We start from the raw sequence: 13,854 nt of genomic DNA on the forward strand, positions 1-13,854 counted from the left end.
GTTTTAACAATTTAACTAAATCGATAATCTTTCAAAAGACTTAAAATAATAAATTTCAAGAAGTATCTCACTTAGGTCGTAGGTCAATATTTCCCTTTTCCCCTTTTATAACTGTTTCAACTATAAAATAGTTCAATCGTTCTATTCAAATTAAGTTAAAGTATTTTTAGCCAAAATTTAATTGTCGGATAACCACATTAGTGGATATTCTAGGTGCTTTAAAACCTTCCTAGAATGTTAATAAGAATCTCGAACCCCTTTACAAGTTTTCACTAGATTCCTGTTTTAGTCTTGTGGAAATGAATAGTTTTCTTGATTTTTCTTAAAAATTAAGTGGCGACTCTTAAAACCAATCTAAATTATATTTTCTTAATAAAACAAAATGGCGACTCTGCTAAGGACTTGAATGGTTCTAACCTTAAGATTAACTTATTTGGCTACGTGTTTTAACTGCCTGCTTGTGTTATTTACTGCTTATATTGAATTGTGGCATTCATGGCACCTGATTCCGCCAAACGGCAAATAGATTGCATTAGGGAAAAGGCGATTACGTGGCTTACCACGGCTGTCCTTCAGAAAAACACAAGTTGAAGTTCTTTGGAAGTGAGCTTGCGGTCATCCAACGTCATTTATTAATCTTCACCCCGTTGTTTGTCTGACTCGGGTAACCGTTATTTATAAACCAATTCTAGTCAACCTAGAGTAGAGCGAAACCAAATCCAAATCTAAGCATTAGCCTAAGACGGCTTAATACCCAATGTGTATTAAATCCATTAGTAAAATCGCCAAAAATCATGTCCAAGGTCCACGACCTAACGACATACCATATTATTTGACATTTGAAAGATGTATGTGTGGAAACCTGATTGTTGCCTATTTGGGGGAGGGAATCTTAACCGTTCTTTGTTTTGTAGGTATGGATCAATTCCCCAACTTCAACATGGTAGTAGAAGCCCCAGTTCTACTGAAGATGTGGTACAACGACCTCATTGTGGTTCACAAAAGGGCCCTCAACAAATATATATTAGCCTTAACAGAACTCATCAATATGGTTGGGTGGCCCGAGCTGATTGAAGTCCTCATAGGTTATTGGGACAACGAGAAAATGGTGTTTCGATTTGGAACCATGGAAATCACCCCGACAATTGAGGAAATTCGGAATGAAATAGACACAGTCGGTACAAGGCTTGAAAGAAGAGTGAGAAATTGGGAAAACATCTTCGAGGATATTATAAACTGGCTCGGATTAAGAAAGGATTGCGCTTACTGGGCCGTAGGTTCTAGCATTTCTTTTTTGGATCTCTATGTCAGATTTGAGCATGTGAGCTTCTATAAGAATTACAACAAAGAGTTCAGGGTCACTTTCAGAGAATGGGACGAGATCAGATCTTTAGCATTTACTATCACACTATTAGGCACTATGGTTTTCCCACACGGCCCAAGCCTCAACATCAACACCCGGGTAATAATGCTTGCACACACTCTCTTCCACGGGCATCTGAACCAATGGCAAGTGATGTATTATCCTATCGCTCCTGTCATCCTGTCCGACATGTACCGAGCTTTGGGAAAATGTAAGGAAGGACATCGCTACTTTCAGGGCTGTAATCTCCTCCTCCAATGGTGGATAATGAGCCACTTAGCGAAGGGACACAGGACTCGAAAGCTACACACCTTCGATGATAATAATGCTCTCAAGGGTTTGAATGATATGTTGTTTTGGACAGATTTAGAAAATAGGAGGACTAGAGGAAGATGGGCTCAGATTTTCTCTGAGTTGAGAGAAGAAAATATCCAGTGGATGTTCGACCGTTTCATCTCGAAAGATGTCATAGTACGGGGCGACAGACAAGTTGTGCTTCATCTGCTAGGTATTCGAGCTATTCGCCTATATACACCCATTCGGGTCCTGAGGCAATTCGGAAGAAGACAAACTACACCCCAGAAGCATACTACCGTATCTATGTGTTCGATATCGGGGATGATAGAGTGCCTAAGGCTTCAGAGATGCTGAGAGAATGGAAAAGAGCAGTGTGAATGAACAAGGACACCATTGCCATAGATCGATTTAATGCGGGGTACGATGAAACTTACAAAGCTTGGTTGTAGCGCAATATATAGGGTATCTTCTTCTCAGTTCCAAACATTTACCGCAGTGTAGAGGACAAAGAGTCAAAAGCTTTGATAGAACTAAGAGAGGTAAGAAGAGAAGCCCAGGAAATGCACAAGGAATTTCTCTGAAAGCAAGAGGAGGATAAGTACGCCCTCGAGAGCGTAACTCAAGAATTAGAAACGATTTGGGAGAGCTTAACTTGTGGATTGGAGATAAGAAAAGCGGAATGTGTCTCAAAGGCTGGGAAGAGAAAGGTCGCCGGAGTGAAGGATACTTACTAATAATTCAATATAGGCTTCAACATCTCATGGCACAGAACAAGAGGAGCAGATCAGAGGCGGGGCCATCGGGAGCCTCTTAGCGGATTTCGCCCCTGCGTGGGTTTTTTCTATAGGTACTTAATATTATTTGCCCCTGCGTGGGCTTGCCTTTCTTGTATTTTGGTACTCTTTTCAAATGACCCCTGCGTGGGCCTTTTTTTGTGTTTCCCATTTATTCCCTACTTCCCCTGCTTATTTTCGCTTTTTCGAACATTATTTTATATGCAAAATTTGCTTTGGGATAACGAAATGGTTCAATTCTACACATACATCTTTCAAATACGCTAGGCCTACCCTTAGCGCAAAAGGGCCCCCTACTTGTTTAGGACGCACGATATATGCTTATGTGCTTTAACTGTTTATGTGATATTGTTGCTTCGAATGAGGACATCTTTAGCCCACTCCTTTTCAAAAAATTTCTGAAAATTTCCCCAATACCAAATACAAGTCATTACCAAATGTCCGACCAAAATTCCATGAGTCTTAAGTTTCTCAGTCAGAAATAAAATCCTACCACTAAATCCTAAAATATTACTTTATTATCTCAGGAAACATGACGTCTTCAAGAATGATATAACTATGAGACTTCAGAAGATACGCGTGAAATGCTCTTTCTTCAATCAAGAAGCCAATAATGGTCCTGAAGACACTCACCTTGGAGCTACTGAAGAAGATGTCGATGATGAAATCTTCTATATGCCTCTCTTCTTGGGACGTCTGAAAGGAGGAGACAAAAAGATCACTCTCCTGGCTTATGAACGGACACATAGCGTAGGGGCAAGAGTTGTGCCGTGTGCTCTCATTTACGATCACCTTAAGGCGTCAGGTATGCTGAAGCCTCTCGAAGGAACCACTTTTGGGTTTGGGCATAAAAGCTGTCACAAGACATGTGTCTACCACCCGAACCAAAAAGGACACACTATAGAGGAATGTGTGGAGCTTAAGGCAGCAATCCGCAACCTGATCAACATTGGGGAGATCCCGTATATGTGGGGTGGGAACACCGTCCTTACCTGTGACCAACATGAGCCTAGTATGCCGGTCACTGAGCACACTTTGTTTTAGTCACTACTTCACGCCTTTTGAGAAAATGTTGATGAATATCTACAGCCTGTTAGTTCGAAAAAGAGTCTTGGTCTCTATCGGAAAAGATGACGAAGCAATCGATCCAGTTGGAATTGAGATCTAGAAACCCTGCCATTATCATGACGCAGCAGATCACAACATTGGAAGGTGCCTCAGGTTTCACAATGATGTGAAATCCCTCGTCAACATGGGAAAGATTCAAGTTGAGTTTGTCCCCCGTGGCTAATACGACAGTTAGAGGAAAAAGCTTCGGTGAAGGCACCATCTATCTTTAGGGAGCTTTATTATCTGTTTTTCACTTTTCTTGTAATCACCAGAAATGAATGAATAAAAATGAAAATTTCCTTGGTATTCGAACTACGTAGGGCCTGAATTCTCCTTGCGAGATACGTAGGCAGCCTTTCATGGCCCGGCCCCTATCTTTTTCAAATTTTCTTTTCCCCCTCTTTCATTCTACAAGGGAACATTGAGTTCAGATCAACAGATGCCAGAAGATGCAGCAAGAAGACCTTAGCTCAACGCAATTTTGCCTTTCTGAGTCACTAACCTCAACATAAAAAAATATCGAGCAAATTTCTGCTTGTTCAAAAGTTAGTCCCCATTATTCGTGGGTTGACATGCTCTCGGACAAAGCAACTTTTATGTGTTTATCTGCTTTCTATGTGATATCTTGCATTATTTATCCAGAACTAATACTGACAGATTTGCCTTTGAGTTGTTTTTCTCTACATGTAGTTAGAACTGATCTGTGTTGATACACTGGCCGATCATCCTTATTTCACTAGATCTAAAGGTCCTAAAGATTCCTTCCCCAGTCAAAATCTACAAAAGGGAAAAGCGGCAATGGGTGATAACAACAAAGAAACTGGCCTTAGTGATGTTGTGGTGGCTCAGCCCGTCCTTGCCGATCAGAATGAACTGATCATGCAGTTAATGCAACAAATTGTTGAGATGAGGGTCGAGATGCAGAGAAAACAAAATTTGCCTCCTCTGATGTTTGCTGTCAACGCTCAACCAAACGGAAGACCTCCAGCTCAAATTCTCCCTCATAACGTGGAACAAGCTCAGAGCCAACCTTCAAGTCCTGCTCGTAATCCCTTCATCATTGACCTTACACCCAAAACCCTCATTATGCCTCAGCCTTTTATCAAACACCACCCCCTCCTCAAAATACCAACCTCCAAGCACCACTCCCTTCCCCCAATGCAAACCACCAAACTGGCCTACCCCCCTCAAAGCCAAAATGTTAACCGCCCGCACATTTCCCTCTATTACCAAAATCAACATACCAACCCCCAGACTTTCCCTCAAAATTACCAAGCCACTCAAAATGCCCAAAGTCCCTCCATTGCTCCACCCCTACCTCAGAAAGCCACTTTCCAAATCCCAGTCCCCAATGAACCTTACACCAATTGTTCTGAGCTCGACCACTATGAGGAAAGGGAGAAAGAATCGAGGTCAAAAGAATATACCTCCAAGATAGGTATGAAGGAGGAAATTAGAAAGGCCATGAAGGAGTTGAACTGCATTCTTGAGGTCGTCGGGTTGAGTTACGAAGACCTGTGCATTCATCCGAATTTGGACCTCCCGAAAGGGTTCAAGGTGCCAAAATTCAACATCTTCGGAGGAATGGGGAACCCCTTAGCACACATGAGGGCCTACTGTGACCAACTCGTGAGAGTTGGGAGAGACGAAGCTTTGTTAATGCGGCTTTTTAGCCGAAGTTTGAGCGGAGAGGTTCTAGAATGGTTTACGTCTCATGAAACGAGACAGTGGTCTAGCCGGAACGCTGTGGCTAAGGAATTCATCGAACGATTCACCTACAATATGGAGATCATTTCTGATCATTACTCCTTGGAGAAGATGAAGCAGAAGCCGGTCGAAAGTTACAGAGAATTCGCATATAGATAGCGAAAGGAGACAGCTAGAGTTAGACCTTCTATGTCAGAAAAGGAAATTATTGAAGTGTTTGTGCGGGCGCAAGAGCCTGAATATTATGACAGAATCACGTTGCTCGTTGGAGCAAAATTTACTGAGATAGTCAAGGTAGGTGAGACTATCGAAAATGGATTGAGAACCGAGAAGATTGCCCGTGTTACTGCCTCGCCCGGATCTTCGGGCTTGCTGAAAAAGAAAAGAGAGAATGTGTCCTCTATCTCTTATGAGGGGAAGAAGACCCTAAGGAAATCCTCATCATACCAAGGTCGTTCTCGACCTTCACACAGTCCATATCCAGCTTGTTATGCACATGCTGATTTCCAAAATAACCCTCCCACTAGTTACCAAAACACCCTATTCCCAGCTATCAAAATACTCCCCCTCCTAGCTACCAAACTTCCCCTACTATCTACTAAACACCCTCTCCAGTTTACCAAACCCCATCTCATCACTATCGAAATGCCGCCCCCAACTGTGCCAACATTCAGACAAATTACCAAACGCCTCCCCCAATGTACCAAACTCCAACTCCACTTTACCAAAATGCCCCCTCGAACTACCAAGCTCCATAACCAAACTACCAAACCAACTCATATCCAGTTATCAAGCCCCCCGTCCAAATGCTCCAAATTATCGCCAAATGCCTCCCCCTCAACAAGGCAATTACGATTCCTCCCGTCCCAGATTTGAGAAGAAGCCTGCTAGAATTTTCACTCCTCTTATTGAAAGCCGAACAAAGTTGTTCGAGCGATTAACTACGGCAGGGTATATTAATCCAGTGGGGCCCAAGCTGGTTTACACTAGATCAAAGTTTTACAGACCTGACCAGAGGTGCGCATATCACTCCAATAGTGTTGAATATGATATCGAGGACTGTATCAACCTGAAGCATAAGATCCAAGACCTGATTGACCAGAACGTGGTCTCTCTTCAGACAGTCGCGCCCAATGTCAATAGCAATCCTTTGCCAAATCATGAAGGCATCATTATCTATATGATAGAGATAGATGATGATTGGTGTGTGACAAATGCAATAGTTTCAATTGCTCCAGATAAGCTGGAAAGGGCCGTAGCCTCGTTGAGCATTAGAGAGAAGAAAGAGTTTCTGATTCTGACACCCGAGAAGGCTGTTGCCTTGGTGCCACGAGAAACTCTTGCCCTACCAAAATTTGTGATTGAAACGGGTGTTACCCAAGGTATGACCAGATCTGGCAGGTGCTACACGCCAGAAAAGCTGATCTAGGGGGTGCAGAAGAAGGACCAAACAAAAAGGCCGATTAGTGAAGCCGAGGCTGAGGAGTTCTGGAGAAAAATGCAGCCGAAAGATTATTCAATTGTGAAACATTTGGAGAAAACGCCGGCTTAGATCTCTGTGTGGGCCTTATTGATGAGTTCCCAGTTGCATAGGCAGGCTCTGATGAGGACTTTGGATGATACTCATGTGCCTGTGGGTACCAATAGTGACAATTTAGTTGCCATGATAAACTAGGTCATCCGAGGACATCGAATCAGTTTTTGCGACGAAGAGCTGCCCTTTGAAGGGAGGATGCACAACAAAGCTCTACACGTCACCATCAAATGTTGGGACAAAGTTATAAATCGTGTTTTGGTCGACAATGGGTCCGATCTCAACATATGTCCGCTTTCGACTCTCAAGCAGCTGAAATTGGACTTGGAAAAGGTTCAACAAAACCAGGTCAATGTGAGAGCTTTCGATGGAGTGCAGAGAGACACGATAGGGGCAGTAAATTTGGATGTTCAGATGGGCCCTGCAGTATTCAATGTGGAGTTTCAGGTGTTGAACATCAATACCCGCTACAATTTGCTTCTGGGAAGACCGTTTATCCACATGGATGAGGCTGTGCCTTCTACCCTTCACCAATTGATGAAATTTGTTTGGAAGGATCAGAAATTAGTCATTCATGGTGAGGGGAGTCACTTCGATGGGTATACGCCGATCGTTCACGAGGTTTCCCGAGGTTGTGATTTCTACACGGCGGAGCTGGTAAATGCCACCGGTGATGATTTGGCTCCGCAACCTCTTATGCCCTCCATGTACAAGATGATTGTTACTGTCATGCTCCGAGTGGTTTCGAACCAAGTTTTGGATTGGGGAAGCACTTTCAAGGAATTGTCGAGCCAGTTCAAATTCCTGCCAAAGGAGCAAAGTTTTGTTTGGGATATGTCCCCACAGATGCTGACGAAGCAGAGATGAAGAACAAGAGTGTTGATCAAGCATTGGCTACGCCAATTCCTCATCTGTACCAGCCATTCCCGGTGCGGGAGCACACCAACGATGGTGGTCTCGGGGAAGGAATCTGGGGCCTTTTTGAGGAGATTGATGCGGTCATCGAGGAAGAGGCTGGGACATCAGGAATTCGTGATGCAGAACATGCGGAGCGATTGCAGAACTGGACCTCCACGCCACTCCTGATTTCCCGCTCATCTAGGTAGAAAAGACATGTGTCTTTGTTTATTTTAAAATTGGTGGTAGTCCGGAAGAGGCCCGAGATCCACCCTTTATGCAGTTTTATTTGTTTGATGTTTTTAAATTTTCCTGTGATGTTTAAAAAAGCAAAATGGCTCTCGGCCATGGCTAAAGTTTGTGCTTGTTTTTCAATTTAAATGAAAGCCTCTTTTATCTAAAAATTATTTATTTATCTGTTTATATTTTACTTTTCTAACTTTGTCTGTTTATGATTTCAGTAATATTAATTTAAAACCTATCAATGTCATGTCATGTCATGAACCGAGTGAACGAAATGAGGCAGGTGATGGTGAGTGCGAGGAATATGAAGAAGAAAATAAGGTACCCGAACATGTTGCTGAGGTGTTTCGACAATTCGAGAATCAACATAAGCCAAATTTGGAAGAAACCGAAACTGTGAATCTCGAAGATGAGGAATGTGTTAAAGAAGTAAGAATCAGTGTCAATCTAACTGAAGCTCAAAGGAGAGACCTGGTCCGTTTGCTCAGGGAGTACATTGATGTGTTTGCCTGGTCTTACAGAGATATGTCAGGATTGAGTACGAATATGGTGTCCCACAAGTTACAAATTAACCCAGATTTCAGTCCAATAAAACAAAAAACTCGGAAGTTCAAGCCTGAGTTGAGTTTGAAAATCAAAGAGGAGATTATGAAGCAGATCGAGTCCCAAGTAGTGGAAGTGGCAGTATCCGACTTGGTTAGCTAACGTTGTTTCGGTTGCCAAAAAAGATGGAAAGATCAGAATTTGTGTTGACTATAGAGATCTCAACAAAGCTAGCCTGAAGAATAATTTTCCATTGCCAAACATTTATATTCTCATTGATAATTGTGCTAAGCACGAGATACAATCATTTGTGGATTGTTTTGCGGGTTCCCACCAGATCCTGATGGATGAAGAAGATGCATAAAAGACAGCTTTCATTACGCCTTGGGGTGTATATCATTATCGGGTGATGCTGTTTGGTCTAAAAAATGTCGGTGTTACATACATGAGGGCTATGACGACCATCTTTCACGGTATGATTCACAAGGAGATCGAGGTGTATGCAGATGATGTCATAATCAAGTCCCGCGAGAGTTCGGACCACTTGACTCACTTGAGAAAATTATTTGATCGCTTACGCCGATACAATTTGAAGTTAGCCAAGTGTGCTTTTGGAGTGCCAATTGGCAAGTTGTTGGGATTTATAGTCAGTAGGATGGGCATTAAACTTGACCCTTACAAGATCAAGGCGATCCAAGAACTACCTCCTCCGAAGACCAAAAAGAGGTGATGAGTTTTTTAAGAAGACTGAATTACATCAGCCGGTTTATAGCTCAATCCACCGTGGTGTGTTAGCCCATCTTTAAGTTATTGAAAAAAGATACCTCGACCAAGTGGACCGGAGAATGTCAAACTGCTTTTGATGTCATCAAGAACTATTTGTCCAATCCATCGGTGTTGGTCCCTCCACGAGAAGGGAGTCCGTTATTGCTATATTTGTCAGTCGCAGATAATGCATTGGGCTGCGTGCTTGGTCAATATAATGAAACCGGGAAGAAGGAGCGAGCCATTTATTACTTGAGCAAAAGGTTCACTTCATGTGAGGCTCGTTATACTATTTTGGAGAGAACATGTTGTGCTTTGACTTGAATCGCTCAAAAGTTGAGACATTATTTGTCTTCTTATACTACATACCTTATTTCCAAGATGGACCCATTAAAGTATATTTTTCAGAAGGTAATGCCAACTGGGAAGTTGGCTAAATGGCAAATGTTGTTGAGTGAGTTTGACATTGTGTATGTGACCCAGAACGCGATAAAGGCACAAGCCTTGACCGATCATCTTGCAGAGAATCCAGTTGATGAAGAGTATGAACCGCTTAAGACTTATTTTCCCGATGAAGCAGTTTCATTTGTGGGTGAAGATATTTCTGAAGCTTACCCTGGTTGGAGAGTATTCTTTGATGGAGCGGTGAATCACCAAGGAAAAGGTATCGGAGTGGTCTTAGTATCAGAATCCGGTCAACACTATCCTATGGCGGCAAAACTTCGATTTGAATGCACGAACAACATGGTTGAGTATGAAGCTTGCATCCTCGATCTGAAGATGGCAATTGATATGAATGTTCACGAGTTGCTGGTTATTGGAGATTCAGATTTGCTGATTCATCAAGTTCAAGGAGAATGGGCCGTAAAAGATCACACCGTACGTGCAGTATATACAGAAGTTATGCAAAAGATTTCGCAAGATTGAGTTCAGACACACTCCCAGGACAAAAAATGAGTTGGCTGATGCTCTTGCCACCATCGCCTCAATGATTAAACATCCAGCTACAAGTTATATTGATCCAGTGGATATAGAGATAAAAGAGCAATTGTCCATTGTTCGCATGTTGAAGCGGAACTAGATGGTCTGTCTTAGTATTTTGACATCAGGAATTATTTAGAGGACGAGACTTATCCTGAGAATGCAACGTTCAACCAGAAGAAGTCGATACACCGCATAGCCCTCAATTTCTTTGCAAGTGGGGAAATTTTTTGCAGGAAGACTCCAGATTTAGGTCTTCTCAGATGTGTTGATGCTAATGAAGCTGCAAAGCTTCTAGACTAGATACATGCCGGAGTTTGTGGTACTCACAAGAATGGGCTCACTTTGGCGAGGAAGATCCTTCGCGCCGGTTATTTTTGGATGACTATGGAGCATAATTGTTGCAAGTTTGTGCAGAAGTGTCATAAATGTCAAGTGCATGGAGATTTGATTCGTGTCCCACCCCATGAACTCAATGCTATGAGTTCACCTTGGCCATTTGTAGCTTGGGGCATGGTCCGATAGAGCCAGCCGCCTCTAACGGACACAGATTCATTTTGGTTGCCATTGACAACTTCACCAAATGGGTAGAAGAAGCTTCGTATAAGTCAGTGACCAAGAAAGTTGTAGCTGATTTTGTTCGCAACAATTTCATACGTAGGTTTGGAGTGCCAGAATCCATCATCACCGAGAATGGAGCAAATCTCAACAGTCACTTGATGAGAGAGATATGTGAACAATTTAAAATTACTCACCGGAACTCAACTACCTGTCCTCCCCAAATGAATGGAGCTGTAGAAGTCGCCAACAAGAACATAAAGAAGATTTTGAGGAAAATGATTGATAATCGCAAAGGTTAGCATGAGATGCTGTCATATGCTTTGTTGGGTTACTAAACAACTATCATAACATCAGTTAGAGCTACTCCATATTTGCTAGTTTATGGAACATAAGCAGTTATACCTGCGGAAGTCGAAATACCTTCATTGAGAATCATCCAAGAAGCCGAATTGGACAATGTTGAATGGATTCGCAAGCGGATTGATCAGTTAACGTTGATTGATGAGAAAAGAATGGTTGCGGTTTGTCATGGTCAATTGTATCGACAGAGAATGATTCGTGTTTTCCACAAGAAAGTAAGAGCCAGAATGTTTGAGATTGGTCAGTTGGTTCTCAAACGCATTTTCCCTCATCAGGATGAGTACAAAGGGAAATTTGCACCAAATTGGCGAGGGCTCTACATGGTTCGCAAAGTGTTATCTGGAGGTGCCTTGATCCTGTCGGAGATGAATGGCACCGAATGGCCGAAACCAATCAACTCAGATGCTGTCAAGAGATACTATGTGTGAAGTTTCAATTTGTATTTTTCTTGTCATTTCCTTGTAATCATTTTATTTGCTTGTAATCGCTTTGTTTAGAATTTTATTTCTTTTGTAAATGAACTACGTCTTACCTGAATTCTCAAGAACAAGATACGTAGGCAGCCTATGTCGGCCTCGGCCACTCCTTTACCCCCTTTTAATACTTCTTTTGTATTTGAACTATGTTCGACCTGAATTCTCAAGAATGAGATACGTAGGTGGCCTATGTCAGCCTCAGTCGGTTTCTTTGTAATTTTCTTATTTTTGTTACTCCTCGAGAGGGAAATACGTTTGACCTGATTCCTGCCTCAACAAAATACGTAGGCGCCACAAGGGCTCGGTCATATTTCCCGTAAGATTTATATTTTTCTTTACAATAGAAACTGGGACAGAATTTTTGAAAGGATCTAAAAAATTTCGTGATTTGCTCATCAATGGTTAAAGATAAACACAGACAGTTAACTGGGACAGAAATTTTGAGATAGCCTAAAAATTTCAATAGGGTTCATCGGCAGTTTAGAACAACTTTGAATACTTTCCAGCAAGTAATCAGATAGATCTCGAAACATCAACTCCAAATGGTGTTCATTGAGCTTGATGTGACATGACACTCAGCAGTGACTTTTTCCAAACATTATTTTTGAAAATTTATTTTCCTTAAAAGCTTTCCTTCATGTTCTAATTTTTTTTGCATAAAAAAAGTTTGTCTTATCTATCAAGAAGCGGGAGATCGGAGAAATCAATCGGAGATAGCAAGATAATGAGCAAACAACCTAAGAGATCGACACAGATCAGTTCGTTTTTAAACTAACAATTTTTCTGTGGATGCAGAAAATGTTTTATGCTGCTTATATCAAAGATTTTGAAATCTGAATACCATTATTTCATTCAATTCCCAACAAGGCGAAGTCCATAATGAACGTACAAATATGTTCAGAGATGGAACGAACGAAAACCACGAAGAGAGCAATATTATTATTTCCAGCAACTAAAAGTACCTGGAGACGTTCAGTTGCATTATATTATTAGATATGATAATATTCTTACCTTGAAAGTTACTTATATCGCATCGTCGAATGAGATGATGCCACTACCCGGAGAGTCACTTATATCGTGTTGTCAAATAAGATTATACCACTACTCCAATGGTCACTTTTATTTATATTGTCGATTGAGACGATACCACCATCTAAAAGATACCCAGAAGATCACTTATGTTGCTCGGTAAAACATTATCTTTGTTTGGTACCAAGGATGGCATCATCACAAGAGAAAGAAAGAATGCATTGCAAGAGAAGGAAATCATGCATAGCAAGAGAAAGAAGTCATGCATCGCGAGAAAAGAGATTCACGCATTGCAAGAGAAGATTCATGCATTGCAAGAGAAGATCCATGCATCGTGGAAAAATATTCATGCATTGCAAGAGAAAGAAGATCCATGCATCGTGGAAAAATATTCATGCATTGCAAGAGAAGATTCATGTATTACAAGAGAAGATCCATGCATCGCAGAAAAAGATTCATGCATTGCAGGAGAGATTCATGCATTGCATGAGAAGATCCATGCATCGCGGGAAAAAGATTTATGCATTGCAAGAGAAGGAAAATCATGCATTGCAAGAGAAAAGAGTCACGCATCGCAAAAGAAAAGAGTCATGCATCGCAAAAGGAGGAGATATGCATCGCAAGGGAAAGATTTACACGTCACTAGAAAATCAACATCGACTACATCATTTTGTCCTTACAAAACGACGTCAAGAGAACTGTCAACATATTACATCAGCCTATTTTATTAATTTGACATCAAAAGAAGAGTACATTGAAGATTATATTGCAAATATGAAACCCTAACTTTATTTGCTTTGCATCGAACCCGATAGAGTTGACGCCAAATGTTCAAGGAGAGCAATTAAGTGTCAACACGGTAAAAGACACCGTCTCCCATTTGAATTATGTTTTTATGCTAATGAGTTTTATCTCAGTCTTTGTCGAGAGCATCCGAAAGGATGATTTCTCCAACAAAAAAAAAAACACAGGTGAGGACGACATCAAAAAGGATGCAGCACAGTGTGGAACTTTTTCTTAGCAGCGAAATGGGACATAGTCCAAAGAGGAGTGCCAAACACTTAGGACGCGATCAGAGGAATGACTTCCACCACAATCAAATCGCACCCCTATCAGAAGGCATGTGAGTTTATCTTTAGGTTCGTCGGTTTTAGTTTTGCTTTCAGAAATTTTTGGTTTCTACCAGAAGCATCT

Source organism: Solanum stenotomum, unplaced genomic scaffold (assembly GCF_019186545.1).
Source record: "Solanum stenotomum isolate F172 unplaced genomic scaffold, ASM1918654v1 scaffold32770, whole genome shotgun sequence".
In the NCBI taxonomy this organism is placed as follows: domain Eukaryota; kingdom Viridiplantae; phylum Streptophyta; class Magnoliopsida; order Solanales; family Solanaceae; genus Solanum; species Solanum stenotomum.